This window comes from Schistosoma mansoni, assembly GCF_000237925.1.
Source record: "Schistosoma mansoni, WGS project CABG00000000 data, supercontig 0125, strain Puerto Rico, whole genome shotgun sequence".
NCBI lineage: Eukaryota > Metazoa > Platyhelminthes > Trematoda > Strigeidida > Schistosomatidae > Schistosoma > Schistosoma mansoni.
Window position 1 is genome coordinate 895,091 of NW_017386034.1, and position 17,599 is coordinate 912,689.

A 17,599-nucleotide genomic window follows, 5' to 3' on the forward strand; every position below is an offset into this window, starting at 1 on the left:
ACTAGATCAAACCTATTAAGTCAAATAATACTTGAAATATGGTTTGATTTAAATCATTTCCCCCCTCCTAATATATTACAAAATTTTCAATCTACATAGTTCATTTTACCTTCAAATTAAAACAAATAGAGAATCAATTTATTTTTCTTTAAATATGTGTGGAATTTGATTGACATATCAAATTCAGTATGTTCATGTATATATATTTGTATAAAGTATGTTGTTAGTTATATATGAACAAAATTTGAACAGCTGTATAGTAGACGAATAGATAGGCGTCGGATTTCTAGCTCTACTTGTAAGTGATTACTGACCATTTTGGCCTCAGGGTCTGATCTATTTCTTCCTCTCCCTATATATGTATATATTAGTTAAGAAAGAAGCATTTTAATTTTAGCTTAGTTAAAGGCGTTAAAAGCACATGTTATTATTGCTGTTATGCAAACCGACCACCAAAAATACATAAGTAACTTTAGTATAAAATAGGTTGGATTAGTGGTAGGTTATTTCCTCGATTTTTTGTTATCATTCCCGCCCCCAATGCTTCCTATTTACATGTTCACACGAAACAGATTACGATAACGAGAAAACTTAACAAATAAGTCACTTAGATGAAAATAACAATGACAAAATCTCTGGTAGACCAGACGATAAATGTATGCATAGTATATATATATGGTTGGTACTGATCTTTCAGAGAGTCAGTAAAGGAAAAAAACATTGATAAAATAACATAACGAACAACAATAGTCTAACTGACAATACCCTACCCCCGAAGAAATGAAACTTTGATTGACTGGATCTTGTTATTCCTTTCATTTTTTCTAGTTATTGTAAAATCAGTGTTGTTTTACACACAGAAAACTTGATAAAAAGAAAAACACATCGGAAACAAAGAAAAATTCATAGAAGATCAGGAAATAACTTTACACAGTTGCGTGTCTTTTACATTAATTCTTGGTTATAATTTATTATTTTCATTAATAAAAAATAACACTGTCAAGTATGACCAGTCTATGTTCATGTATTTTAGTTATATAAAACGATGAATGGCATACTCGAGTAGAGGAAACAACAACTACCATGAGTGGACATTTTTATTAAAATCTTAATTTAATTCTGATATTATTCAATGTTGTTAATGAGGATAAAACAATATAACGAATGTTACAATTATATGTGATTAGTTAATAGTGTATAAAAAAGACTAGTTAAAGTTATTTATAGAAAACCAACAACCCTAATAATAAAATTTTGACCATAATCTTTCTCACTGAATACTCTATATAAATTGATTCATTATAATTTGCATTGAAACAGTAAACTGGTCGTCTCATTCTTCTATAGGTAATGAAAACTAATATCGAAGTAGAATATTTTTGAGAAAGAGATTAAGACCATGAAAAGCACTTGATAACAATAGGAAAGGAGAACCAAGGACGGAGTTTATTGGAGATCCGTGGTTGGTGGAGTATGTTCCATGAGCAGTAGCAGGTTTAACTGATTTGTTTTAAGAGTAGCATCGGAATAAAATGAGTGGTCATACATCTTTAGAGAACCATTCAATTTTAATAATTGCAATATAGGTGGAAGGACGAGTAAAAGGAATTGTCAACACTATCTAAAATTCTTATTATGTCACTATATGAGTGAAAACAAGAATTATTGGGTCTATGTTTCTGTATAAGTATAAAGTAAAAATCGCTCTCAACTCAAAATGACCTTTCTGTGTTTTGTCATAGAAAGAATCGGGGATTCATCAATTCAAAGCCCCTTACTAGAAGGATACAACTGGCCCGTGCTATATGATCCCCCCATCAATATATCTGTGATCAGTTTCTGTTCCACATAATTAATAATAAGAATCATGATTTCTTATGATCATTCTAACAAATAAATTCGAATTTCATTCTTATGTATAAATAATAAACAGTTTCGCTTTGTATAAAAAAAATATAGCTATGATCTAGACTGTTTATCTCTTCTTATTCTTCTATAGGACTACATCAATGACTACTAATAAGAGTTGAGAAGCAAAAGATGAAAACAAACTATTGTAACATGCTCTTGGCGTTTGATTATTTTAATTAAAGGAGAACGAAACGAAAGAACTTTATATATTTTCACTGATATATATATAAAGATGGAGACTTTGTCATATCTCTCTTATTTATTCATTCATCTATAAATGATAATTATTAAGAGCTATATAAAGTGTAAAAAAAAAGAAAAACCTTCAGGGTATAGCTTAACTTTCAGACAATAAAACTGATGTGAAACCTTCCTTTCGCTATTTCACATTTTCTGTTGTAGATATTATCTATTGTAATGTGTGTTTCAAGTGATTGAGATTGAGATAAGGGTTAATTAAACATTTCATTACATCATTAATATTGATGAATTAGGCATATTCCTTATTAGTTAGAATATAATGATGCATTTATTATGAAGAAGGAATAGTTATTTAATTTGTAAATCTAATTGATAGGTTTCTTTGTATAGGATATGAAGGTTCATTTATTAGAATGAAAATAAATCTTTTTATCATGACATAATCATGAATGTTGTAGAAAATTAAGGTAGGAAAAATTTAATTGATTTCATTGGTTCTCATATTGGAATGGAGTAGAGTACAACGACCCTATCCGCAAAAATTACATTGTCTCATACAAAAGTTAATCACTACTGTTATACAATCGAAATGATATTTTTTTAGTGAAAGCAGTACTCAAAGTATGCACTTTTCTTTTTAAGCTAGATAAAAGTAACTAACAACTATGAAATATGAATTCCTTAGATTACTCGGTTTCAACACTAATCTGTTAAAAGATAGCTGAAGACCTAATGCGGCATCAAACAGACATTATACATATAAGATTTTATCGAATTACTTTAATGATAACTTTACCTACTAATTGAATTTTTTAAATTATTTTCAATGCGAAACAATTACAAGTAATAACTAGGTTTTTTTTGTAAGAAATTATGGAAGTGAATTGAACACAAATAAAAATACAGAGTAACAAATGTGGACATTATCAAGGTCTAGATTATTCACAGCTTTAAAGTTGAGAACGAAGGTTATAAACTGGGGTTTTTTTTCTTTTCAGTATCCATACTTTATGGTTTTTAGTAAGGTAATGCTGATAGTACACCTTAGGTATCTGACCAATTAAAATCACAATATTTAATCGAGCAGTCAAGTGGTCACACTGTATATGTAATCGATAGAAGTAGATGATCACCGTCTAAGTAAACGATTTGTGTATTATCATTCTATAATATGGTGCTTAAGATATTGATTTATTATATATAATACTAATTGTAACCTATCGAGTTTCCATATCTTTATTAAATAGGTTCGATTTATCATGTTGCTAATATAGTGAACGGATTTTTTGTCGGTCTTTGCTGGCCTTTGTGCACCTCACATAGATTGTTAGGGTATAGCCATAAAAATTTCATGGGGAAGATAAGTTTTGGAGTCCGGGACTTGTGTTTCATCATATTATGACCCTGTCAGTATGGTGTATCTGTATCCAAGCGTTGGGATTGGCCGGACTCAGTAGCTTAATGGATAAAGCGTTGTTTTTAAGGCGAAAAGTACTGAGTTCATTCATCTGATTAGTCCCAAATAAGATGAAGTGCGAGTCCTGGATTTCATTGTTAGCCATCATCCTTCTTATCATGTCACCGCTTTTATAATTTCTTGAGCACTGACTAAATGATTTTACCTTTCTACTTTAATATTGTAACTGAGCCCTAATCCTTTTAAAAAAGTGCTAATTAGTTATCAGAAGATCAAAGACGGGAGTTATTGAAAGATTACTTTGTGCTTTTCTTCTTTAAGTTTTAAAGAATGAAGAATGCGATAATAGTTGTAAAGCTCAGTAAAAGCACTTATTATGTCCGGAAGCTTTTCAGACAACACTCTTACGAGTGTGAAATAAATATAGGACTGTAAATAAAATAAAAGTTGTGCACTATTTACTGTTTGTGAAGACATATCATTGCTACTGACAAGAATCAAGAAATGAAATTTAATGTAAAAAATGGGAGATTTAACATGACTATCCCATGGAATATAGATTAGTTAATCAAGGACAATCGACACGACAAATATTTTACGTTATCACTGCAGATATAACTTTTAAGGTTATCTACATTTGAACTGTAAAGAAAAAATGAGCTTACTCTTTGGCATAGTCTATGTAAATTGCTATTATCATATTTAAAAATGCCTAAAACCATTGTATGGACTTTTCAATCAAATTTCTAATCAAATAATAACTGCGGACTAAATATTTTCCTTTATTTTATCTAATGGGTTATAGAGTGAATTCGATTGATTTCGACAGCTCATTTAAACATGAATAGATAGAATGAGAAAACAAAACCTTTATATATATATAATTAGCTGTAATGATATTACCAAACAGTGAGCATAATATCTAATCATATACATAACATTGTAGACATACCTCACTGCATATATTATAATATTATACATAACTGTCTCTTTTTATCCAATAACAACTGATAGTAAAAATGAGAAATTAGGTAACATGTCTTACTCAATTTACAAACTTGTATCTCATACTCAACTAAACTCATATAGATAACCCATATATATAATGATATTATGATATAGGTAGACATTTCATGATCAAAAACTGAAAAGAAATCTATCCAAATTTGTTAAATCAATTATCCATCCTTTACTAAACTAACGACCAGATAAAGAGATGAAGGAAAAAGTTCCATCAAACTCATTAGTACAAAAGAGTAAAAATCTTTGATCATATTCCCTTAGGAAATTGGTTAAATACAAACTGTTATTCCTGGTCCTTTGTTATTCCCTTATTGTTTTCATATCACTTTCCATTTCATTCTAGTTGTCTTCTTATTTTGCAAAAATGTTGTAATTAGTCATAAAAAAGTATACTTTCCAAAGAATCTTATATGATCCTTTTAATTTGTCTAATATATTGAATAAAGACTATCAGTTTTCTAAGAAAGTTTAATTGTAAGGTTGTGTGAGATTACAAATCGATATTGACTAACGACTTGTAATGAGTTTATCTAATTCACTAGCGCCTATCCTATTCCAAACCCGAAATTAATTATGTTTTATTTTGAGTAGATAAAACAAACATAAAAATAAAAGAACAGTCTTCCGACATTTTAGTTGAATACATATACACTAGAAGAATGTTTTTGATTTACATAAATACAAAATGCTTAGTATTGTTTGTTTGAATCTTCCCATTGATGCTTTGGACTGCAAGTGATCAGTCTCTTATTGGCATATGTGCATACTGTGCGGATTGCCTCGATATTGCCTTAATTCACAAGCATTATAAGCAAAGATGGACAGTGGCTAGAAGTGGAATCCAGGACGCTTGTTTCACCCTATTTGGGACTCGTCAGCTGGATGTACCAGCATGACACAAAGTTGATGCTCACTCTGGGACTCGAACCCAGTACCTTTCGCTTCAAACGCCATCACATTATCCACTGAGCTACTGAGTCCTGATAGCCACATCAAATCTGAGATGCATGTACGTCCAACTGACGGGTCCCAAATAGGACGAAACGCGCGTCCTGGATTCCACTGCTAACCACTATCCATCTTTGCTGATAAATATAAAACAGTTTGAAGAATTCAAACTTCCCTTATTTTTTAGCATCTTTAGTGAAATTCCATTAAAACTTGACCACATGAACATATTGTTTAATCAGGAGGATTTTTGAGAACGTTAGTTGCACATTTTAAATGTCTGGAATGAAACTGGTTATTTTAATAAGCATAATAATTGACTTATCATAATGTTTGATAAGCAACTTCTGAATGTGTTTTTTCTGTCTAGTTGGTTGACTTGGATTATTCTAACAGCAATTTAAAAACATTTAAAGCCATAAATTAAAATACCGAAAGAATCTGTCTCAATGACTTCATTTTCAAATCTGTATGGTTATATATATATAAACCCGTTGTGAACTATTTTCCCTATAAACTGAATCATTCCCACAGGTTTTTAATCGTGGTAGTCATTAGATTTCAGTCTTTTATAAATCGTTTGCCGTGCTAAGAATTATTATGGATAAAAGTACATCCTGACTATTCAGTCTCATGTTCAAAATCATTTATGCTCACTAATCTAAAAGATATTATGTAGTGTGATCTACTTATATCCATGTAAGTAGTATATGGAGATGTTCAGACATAGAATGTATTTTGGCAGAAGACCGATGAGGGAAGAACTGAAATGAAACGCAATTGGTAGGAAAATGCATGAACAATGGAATTAGAGAAGATGAACTGATATTTACAGAAGGGACAGTGAAGATTGAGACAATTGGTTGTTATTTTGTAAATTAACTGTTTGTTGTATGGTTATCAGAATTTAGTGAGATAGTCTGTAATTTGTGCTTAAATACATTCTATTGTTCCAACTAGTGTTTTGTTCATTACAATTACACTTTTTCTCTTAATAGATAAACAAAATTGATTAATAGAAAGAAAGATATGAAGTAATGTGTGCACTACCCTCATTATTTTTTACAATTCGACCATCAGATTGCCTAATTTAATAGTTGTTACAGTTAGTGAAACGTATTAATCCTAAAAGATCGCATTTATTAGTTGGCTTATCCGCCACCTATCGACATAATTTTCTGGTGAACAGTTTATCAGCAAGGTTCTTTTTTATAGGATGATATTGCTAATCCCAAGCCCACCTCTTCTCCTTCGCCCTAAATTAGGAGCTGCAGCAATCCTAGAAGGTCTCCAGGTGGTCTGCTCCTACGATACTAGATTACGTAGGTACCCCGGTGCACAAAAATGGACTCTAAACAATATTTCATTTTCATCCATAAAATATTTCAATGAAAATATAATTTGTTTCTTTGAATTAAATTGGTACATGTTGTTTTGTTTTAATAAACTATTGTTTTTCACTTAAAGATATGATTTATATATATCCATTTGATTACACTTATGTTTTCAACTTTATAAAAGCGTGAGTTAATTTTTACAAGATGAATATAAACCTATAGGATAAAAGGATACAAATACGTACTAGTTCATTTATTTTCCGAGGTAAATAATGTGCTTTCAAATAATTATTTAATGATGATGATGAAGAAGAGAAAGACCTAAAAATAAAATTGAGATCGGTTCCATGAATGTAAGGTTAGGTTATATTATGTCAAACTAAGTCAACTGAACTGGCTACATCGAAGTTGCATGAAATTCCACACTTAGCCTAGAAATCAACCCAACAGTAGCCAATGATAACCATCCATAGATGGAATAAAATGAATTATTTGATCCATTGACGAGCATCACTTATCACTGTAATAGATAATTAACATCAAGGTCAGGTTATAAGACCATATTTTTTGGTAAAGTAGAAGCTTATTTGTTTAATTCATATTATCATATAATTGGAAAACTCATTTTAGAATGTTGGCCCAATTGTTAGATGAAGCAGTATTCAACTGATGCTTTATGTTCAATAACATAAGTTCTCGATTATTATTGCTGTTATTACACGGTAATCAAATGTCGTCTTCTGTTATTTACGTGATTCACTAAGCAGTTCCCAGTTGTTAGTAGATTCTATATTTAAAGTTTATTCATATTATTATTACTATTATCATGTGTTAATAATTTTGATCTACATTCACTTAGTTAATTCATACAATTTTATTACTATTAACTTAGGTCTTTTTTTTGGGGGGGAATAGTAAACACCTCTAATTATCAACAGATTGTTTGAAGTTTTATTTAACCAACTTATTATTTCCATGGTTAATGGTTTCATTTCAATATTTTTAAAACTTAACAAGTGTATTTAATGTATACTACTTTATAGTAATACATATTCCTTATTATGAAAATGTATATGAATAGAAATCTTTATTATTATTGTTGTTTGCCTTACTTTCATATTCATTCAGAAGGGGGTTTTGTGGAGATATTTGTATATACAATAATGATAATAAGTTAATTGTCACGCGATTAATAACATAAATGAAATGATCCTTTTCTTATAATATAAAATTAGATTAATTTCTTCACATCATCATCAGATTGTCTTGTTTATAAGTGATAAATTTCATTAAAATATTAACATATGTCTTAACACCCATAATTATACATCTATAATTCTCATTGTTCAAAACACTTTTCATCAGTTGTTTTTCAACACTATCATGTATACAATACTTCTTTTTTTAGATCTCTTTTTTATTTGTTAATTTAATGTAAAATATCTTATACATAATTATATCGTTTATCATAATGACACTTGTAGAGAATTAGTTTTGATACTTTTGAGGTTATACCTTGGTTAGTAAGGTGATGAGTAAGAACAAATGACACGGGTTATTCATTTTCTGATTATATCAAATTTAGATATAATATGTAACTATTCAAGATTGTTCTGTCACGAAATGTAATTTTGAGAATGGTTATTAATAAACAAAATTCATAATTATTATCAGAAGGGATTTTTTGTGGAGATTTAGTATGTTCATAGTCTATCGGTTAAGTGCTATAGCGCGAGACTGGTGGGTCCTGGGTTCGAATCTCGCGAGGGGAGGTCAAGGATGCGCACTGCTGAGGAGTCCCACAATAGGACGAAACGACCATCCAGTGCTTCTAGGTTTTCTTTGGTGGTCTAGCTTCAATTGACTCATGCTTTCAATCATAATTATTAATCAGATTATTTTTTTGGCAAATAATAACACTTTAAAGTAGTAAGTACAAAAAAACTGTAAATGATCATCAAAACTAGTAGAAAATGTAAAATCATAATCCTGGGACAAAGAGAATCATGTGGTGAGTTTGAAGTTCTTTTTAAAAAATAGAGAAGTGTAATCGGACAAAAACAATATAATGAATATGAACAAATATGGATAGTGGCTAGCAGTGGAATCCAGGACGCGCGTTTCATCCTATTTGGGACTCGTCAAATGGATGTACTTGCATCACAGAGTTGATGTTCACTCTGAGACTCGAACCCAGTACCGTCCGCTTCAAATGCCATCGCGCGTCCTGGATTCCGCTGCTAGCCACTATCCATCATTACATATAAAGCTTGTGACTTCAGGCAATATCGAGGCAGCCCGCACAGGATGCACATATGCCAACAAGAGACTGATCAATTGCAGTCCTAAATAACAATGGGAATATATATATATATCAGGAAGCTAGTCTAGGCTCGAATAACTCAGTGTAATGTTTCTGACTGTGATTCTGAGTGAGGTGAATTTAAGTTTCACAAGAAATATTATTGCCTGTAGGATTGTAGATACGCCTCGCTGAGCAGTGGTAACTATCCCTAAAACTAGTTCCAGTGCTTCTAAATAAAATAAAACTTACTAACCAATTAATTCAACTTATAGTACCTGGAAATATTTTCACGGCATCTACAACTAGTTTTTATATCGCCATTTGTGATAGTAACATTAAATCACATGAGATGCCTGGAGGATGTTTTATAATTCATTCCTGGGTATATTTAAAGTGTGTATATTTATTTCCATTTGTATAATCGGATGTAGGGAAATGCATTCATCAAATCAACAACTTCTTCGTCTCCTTACTAATAAGTTTAATATAAAATCAATTACCTAATCGTAACATTTAGACTAACAATTTTCAATTATATGTCAAGTTTCAAGCTGATTTCCATAATAATTCTATTTGGGTCAGAAAAATATTTATAATCATAATAATACATGACCGTTGTACAATATAGTAATATATAATGAAAAATACGTTTTACTGCATCCAAAGGTTCGTCACCGATATACTCACTGATTCTCAGTAGAACATAATTCATGATCTTCAAATTCCATTAGCCGATTGAGAAATGTATTTATGCTCTTTGTTTTCGCCTTCCGACTTTTAAATAATCTGGAAAATTACATAATAAATTAACCTTTTCCTTCTTACTTTTATCCTAAATTTCAGTGACATTCAATTACCATCTGGAAAAATAATAAATCTATTATCTGAATCTAATCACTGAAGGAGATAAATTAATTATTTCGAAATTAGAGAACCTTATATGTATGATAACAGAATATGGTGAATCAGCACTCTTATATGATAGATGACTGTTTTATTCGTATGACTTTTTTCGTAAAAAAATTTGTACAATACTCTAGTTAACATTTCATCTTTCTTTCAGACCTGTTTTTTGATTGATCGTACCTAATATTCGTGTTGTTCCGTTGTACTATTTAAACTTGGACTAATTAATTAAAGGGAAACTTAATAATTCATGTTTTACAAGACTTCAGTTCACTAGTAATATACAATGTATAGTTTCGATAATGATATATATATATATATATATATATATATATAGACAAAATATCAAATGCCTAGAGAAAATCAACGAAACTTCAGAAATATACGTAGTATTACATCATCATGATAAAAGAAACTGTCTTAAAGTGTACAGATAGCATTTCTTACTCACGAACGTTTCTGTTACTTCCTGACGAGTACTATTCACTTAGCCAAGTTAATGTGCAAAAGTTTGCAGTATTTTATGGGTATGATTACCAAGTTTTGATTTGATAATTTCGAATAAATTGAACATTGGGTAGATTTGGTTATTTATTCTCTGAAGAACTGGCTTACACTGAGTCACGAAACATCAGAAAATCTAATTTTTCTACTCATTGGGATATAAAAAATATATTATTTATTTCATCTTTCTGTTCACCTATATTAAATAAAAAGTTATTATTTGCTTAATAATTTTTTTAGAAACATAAAACCTAACAGATCGTATTATCTTCATCAACGATATACATTAGTAAACTAATCAGTATCTTTATGTCGTTCGTTTGAAAATGAAAAAGCATCAAATAACAAAATTATAAGTTGTTCACCTTGTCAACAATTATAACATTTCTAGTATGTTTTTTTGTTGTTGTTGTTGATGAGTTAAGAAATTTGATAGTGATTTTAACAGCTAAACTATTACTCGGATGTTTATGATTGAATAATTTGTAAGCTTTATATGGATGTATCTATATACTTCTGATTATATGTTCTTGAATGTATAGGTGTGTATCTGTGTAGATATAGATATTTATGTATCACTAAGTAATGAATGATACAACTTTTGTTTACTGATACTTAACCATAGAAACGTTTTAAAAGCAAAACTGAATTTGAAAGTAATTACAATAAATGTTTACCAACTGATTGTATTCATCGTTAATGATCATATCTACATAACTAAATTATTATTCTTAAATATCACTAACATGATTAAATAAAGTTGTGGAATAGGGGGGAGGATAGAAATAAACAGTCAAATTAATAAAATTCTACAGTATAGAAAAGAGATGAATCGAACATAGAAATAATGGAAAATAAATGTGAAATGGGGTAATATGATCAGAAGTGATTGTTTGTTTTCGTATGACATATATATATATCCCTTCAGTAAAATCTTCTCTTTTCATTGATTTTCCATCATTGTCTTAATAATGACAATAATAATAAATGTGATAAGAACAATATTAAGTATTGCTATTTCTTACTTTAATAGAAAACATTGTGGACAAAATGACAAACCGAAGGAATGAACAATAGAGACACAGAGAGAGAGAGAAACAAAAAAATAACAGAAATAAATAAACAGATTTTTATTTGAAATTTTATCCTTATCAAAATTTTATTTATTTTCATAAATAACTGATAAACTGATTCAGATTTCATTCATTTTTGATTAATTTCCATAGTAAAATTACTTTTGAGAAAATTATCATTGTTAAATGAATCCATATTACATTAAGAGATGAAATAATCATAATAATGGTTTTTTGTTGCTAAGTTTCATGATTACATTACTAAATTAACCAGCAATTGGATTCATTAATACTTATGAATACCTATCATTATCAGTACTATTAAACCGTGGATTTCTATGGAATTCTCATCTACAAATGAAACTGTACACTTTCTTCGTTTATTTTTCCTTGCCCAACAAGATTCTGAAAACAATTAATTTTAAAATAAATTTTATAAATTTGTATTTCACGACATGTTTATTTAAAATTTCAGCATTTTACCCTCATTCACCATATAAATGTAACAATTTTATTTACTATTTCCTGATAGTCAGTCAATAAGAAGTCTACATAGTTAGGTTTTGTATTGTAAAATATAATTGCTAATTCCTAAACTATCTTGGAAAACTTATTTAGTTACGCCTGTTACCCCATGGAGCATAGGCCAATGACCAGCATTCTCCAACCCACTCACTCTGTCCTGGGCCTTCATTTCTAGTTCTATCCATTTTTTGTTCATTCTTCTCATATCTATCTCCATTTCTCGACGTAATGTGTTCTTTAGTCTTCCTCTTCTCCTTTAGCCTTAAGGATTCCAAGTGAGGACTTGCCTTGAGACGCAGTTGGGTGATTTCCTCAATGTGTTTCCTATCCACTTCCAGTACTTCTTACTGATTTATTCCTCCGCTGGATGGAATCTGGTTTGTTCTCTCCCACAGTAGCTTGCTGCTGATAGTGTCTGGCCATCGGATCTGAAGTATTTTGCGTAGACACTGTTAATGAACACTTGTATCTTCTGGATGATGGCTTTCGTAGTTCTCCAAGTCTCCGCCCCATACAGTAGAACTGTCTCGACATTTGTATTGAAAATTGTGATCTTGGTGTTGGTTGACAATTGTTTTGAGTTCCAGATGTTCCTCAGTTGTAGATATGCTGTTCTTGCCTTGCCGACCCACGTCTTCACATCTGCATTAGATCCACCGTGTTCATCGATGATGCTGCCTAGATATGTAAAGGCTTTTACATTCTCCAAAGCTTATCTGTCAAGTGTAATTCGATTGGTGCATGCTGTGTTGTATCGGAGAATCTTTCTTTTTCCTTTGTGTATGTTAAGACCTACTGCTGCTACACTGGTCGTTTTCTCTTGCATTTGTTGTTGCGTTTGTGATAGAAGAGCCAGATCATCCGCGAAGTCTAAATCGTCAAGCTGCATCCTGCCTGTCCACTGTATCCCATGATTTCCTCCAGATGTTGACGTCTTCATGATCCAGCCGATCACCAGGAGAAAGAGAAAGGGTGAGAGTAAGCAACCTTGTCTAACACCGGTCTTTACTTCAAACGAGTCGGTGAGTTGTCCTCCGTGGACGATTTGGTAGTTTAGTCCATCATAGGAGTTCCGTATGATATTGACTATCTTCTCAGGCACGCCGTAGTGTCGAAGAAGCGTCCATAGTGTTGTCCTGTCCACACTATCAAATGCCCTCTCGTAGTCAATGAAGTTGATGTAGAGTGATGAATTCCATTCGATTGATTGTTCCACAATGATTCGTAGTGTTACAGTTTCGTCAGTACACGATCGATCCCTATGGAATCCAGCCTGTTGGTCTCGAAGTTGGGTATCTACGGAGTCTTTCATTCTGTTTAACAACACCCTGTTGTTAATGAATCATTTTCAATGAATTTTATATCCAAAATATGGAGGAAAACAAGACAAATCCAGGACTAAATAATCTATCCAGTGATAAGAATTTCAAGTTTAGATCCATAGAAATAACCTCTTTTCATGAAACAATAGAACAAGTATTTCTACTCATACTTCGGGTTACACAATGGGAAGATATTGATCCACATAAAGTTGTTCATAAACTCGAAAGATGTTCTTTGGATGCAGCAGTTATCTGGCATCATAATATAGCGGTCGCTTTGATATAAGAGTAAAGAGCTTTCTTTATCTACTTTTTTAATAACACTGCCTTGGATTATATTTCCAAGCCATTATTACGAAGCAATTTTCTTGGTGTTAACTTTGAGAGCTGGATAACTTGCCGGTTGTCTTCATATTTTTATGAAAGAAAATAGTCAAATATGTAGAAAGGAAATTCTTCCAGTCTTTTATTAACTTAAGATGGCGTACTTTGTGGAGCCATTCTTCCCCTTTTCATTTTCTTTTATTTCTTGCATGATATGTCATCCTCTACAAAGTACACCTTAGTTCATTATGCGAACAATGTTACTGTATCCATGCAAGTTTATTCCTCTTCCAGTTGTCTGAAAATGAATGGCTTCTTAGTGTATATTGAACGATGGCCTACTTCAGTGGTTATGCACTAAATCCTTCTAATTGTAAAACTATTAACGTTAACAAACGACATTCAAGGTATCTAAACCGCTTGCTGAAACTGAATGATTTTTGTGTTATTCGAATTCTGTAATAAAAACTATGCTACATGTGGTTATTCTTAATGTAAGTTTTACATCTCATCCTCCTTGGTCTTTCCATGTTTTGCTAATGCTGAAGAAAATTCTTCCGATTTATTACTTTAACAGATTACGTTTTTTTGCATTATTCGAGACTTACTCCTACGCTTTGTAAATTCCTATATTTCACCTACAGTGTTTGCAAATATTTTTCCTTAATTTTTGTGAATATATTTCGCTGTTTTGAGTAGGTTATTACTGAAAGCGCATTGAAAGTGGTGAATATTTTTACATCATTATTAGTTTGGTTTTGGACAGACTTTTGGAAACTTACAAATAATTGGCCAGTTTTATCTTATCAGGTACCTGTACATCTTCTGAGAGTACGAAAAGCAGGCATATGAATGGAAAGAAAAGTATCAAGACTTAACAATACTGAGTTCATCACATATACGACGAGACAAATAGTTTGTAAAGGCTGTGGTTTAAATTTTGTAATTTATTAACCGGTCAGAGATATGCCATTCCCTGAGTTGAATTTGTAGCTGTTTTGTAAGTGATCAAGCATAGTAGAATTTCTAATTTGCCTAGTTATAACTTATGGTTATACCAACTCTACTGATACACGTTACACACAACTTTCTATAAAGTAGTTGTTGAACAGAAAGGATCAGTAGTTTGTAAAAAGAGCTTATTTCAAGCGATACAGAATAACAGATCAGGCGAAAAAGATTTCTAACGAAACGTTCTTAGACAACGTATTGTTGTATTTATTATTAAATTTGTAGAATATCATTTTTTTTCTCTCTTATTAATGATCATCGACATTTATTATCATCATACCTATCTGGTTTGTAAAAGAATGATTGACATATTAAGAACAGATTTCTTTCTATTTCATTCACATAAATATCGTGTCATTATGTATAGATGTTTAAAGAAACCATACATACCCATGTATATATATGCTACTTGTTGAATATACAAATATATTCACATATCCACTCACTTATACATGTACATAAAGATAAACCAATCTCAGTTGATAAAAATCAAGTTAATTTAAGTAAACAAATCTGGTGCTTTAATTTCTGTTTTTAATCAAAGACACCAACTACCGAATTTCATGCTCATGTTATCAGTGTAAATATGTCTCTTCTTTTTTCTTTATTTTAGATAAATAAAATATGTTTACATTAGTTAGATAATCATTGACTTAGTGATGAGTAAATGACTATTTCAATATTATTTCATAATGATGAATTTAAGTAAAAGATTACTTAGACAGCTGTAAACATTATGACTGATTGATAGACTTGTTAAGCTGAAATATGATGCTAAATTGATACTTTATATATTCTGTGATAATCTTGATCAATACAGTTATAGTTTATCATAAAGCCGTCATATTGTTAATATTCGAATACTTCAAAAAAACATGAATACTCTTTATAACATTTATATAATCTTGTGAAGAAGTTCATCGAAGTTCTAAACTTATGTACATGTAATCAAGTGTTCTACACTCATTTTGCATTGTTTGAAGATGGTTTTCGTTCTGAATTGATATTAGTCAAAGAATCAATGGAGACAAAAATGTCGAGAATAACTTTTCGATAATTGTTGGATACTTATCCGTAGTGCCCACTGATGACTCCACAAGAGATTGAACTCCAGACAGTTATTGGTATATCATTCGAAATGGTTAGTCTGATGTTATCTATGGTATATTATTAAATATAAAGTTAAATAATAATAACAGGTGCTAGTTACTCAACTATCATGAAACGGATATCACTCAATTATTCGAACGGTTTTTGTAAAGATTGTAAAATTTTCACAGTTTAAATTATGAACTGATCCTAGCTGGATCGCTAGTGAAAAGCAAGGAGTACTGAACAGCTGTATAGTCCTGAGTGGCTTTTTAGTGGTGAGCATCCACAACTCCGCCACGATGAGTCGAACCCAGAACCTTTAGTATTGCAATGAACACTTGACCTATAGACCACTGACCTGAATAGCGGTTCAACTATATAAGTTGTGAGAGAGTTATGCACTACAGCAAAAACAAAATGGTTATGTGACACCGTGAACTGATAGAATCTAAACATCTACATCGTTAAATACCGGTTCAGAGACCGCGAGATATTGAAAGTCCTAAGTTCGATTCTCTGTGGAGGGATCATGGGTACTCACTAATAAAGAGACCCAAACTAGGACGAAATAGATGTCTAGCATTCTTTGCTTTTCAGCAGCAGTCTATCTAAGGTCATTTCGTGATTTAAACTATTTGAATTAATTTCAACAAAAGACCAATTCAGTTTACATGCTTAGTTCAAACTCACATTTAAGCGTAATGATATGAAGTGACATTATGAAAAATTATCGCATTAACATTTACTATGAAGGATTGAAATTTTAAAATAAATAAAGCAAAACTCTAGGTAATATGAATTCACTTGGTATTGTTTGTTTGAATTTTCCCATTGATTTTTATGACTGCAATTGACATAACGAATTCAACAGTGATAACATTGTAGATAATAATTATATATTAGTAGATTGTTAAAAATATTCATTGAAAACAGATACGTATAGTCGAATTCCTATTCTGAATATTGTTTATGTGCTTGAAATATTCTGAAAATGATTATTCAGAATAATTACCAGTCAAAAAGAATATTTATTAACAATGTGTAATTATATCTACTTCATTACAATGTATTCAGGCAATATGGTTAATCTAAGGAGTAATTCAATCAAGTAACTTCGATAAAGTAATTGATCATCTGATTGATAGTTACTTATTTACAGAATACAGATTATTGATTAAATTCATTTAATAGGTGAATTCATGAATCGATGTAAACTAGACCAACATTGAAAACCTGAAAGCACTGAACGGCCGTTTCGTCCTAGTATGGGACTCCGTCCATTGCTTCCAAGTTTTCAATGGTGGTCTGGCTTACATTGATCCATGAATTCAACTGATAAAGTTACTACAATTTCCACAAACCCCATACTGACCATAAATTCATTTGGTCAAAAGCCATTATAAAGACGAATGGATAAATTCTAAAATTCATAATATTTTAGCTTATTACCTAGTCAACTCCTGGAGCCCTTCTAGAGTTACTGCCGGTCTTAGACTCGAGCAAAGGAGGAGGGTTGGCTATGAGCTTAGCAATCCCATCCCTCAGGAAAGAACTTTGCCAAAAAAACTCTGCCTAATAAAGCACTTAAGTTATTTGAAATCGACCCTGGGAATTGAAAGGTCTTCATTTAAAAGGATTATAATGCCTCATAATGAAAGCTGAGATTCTTTGGATATCACAAGACTAATGATCCTTCTGAC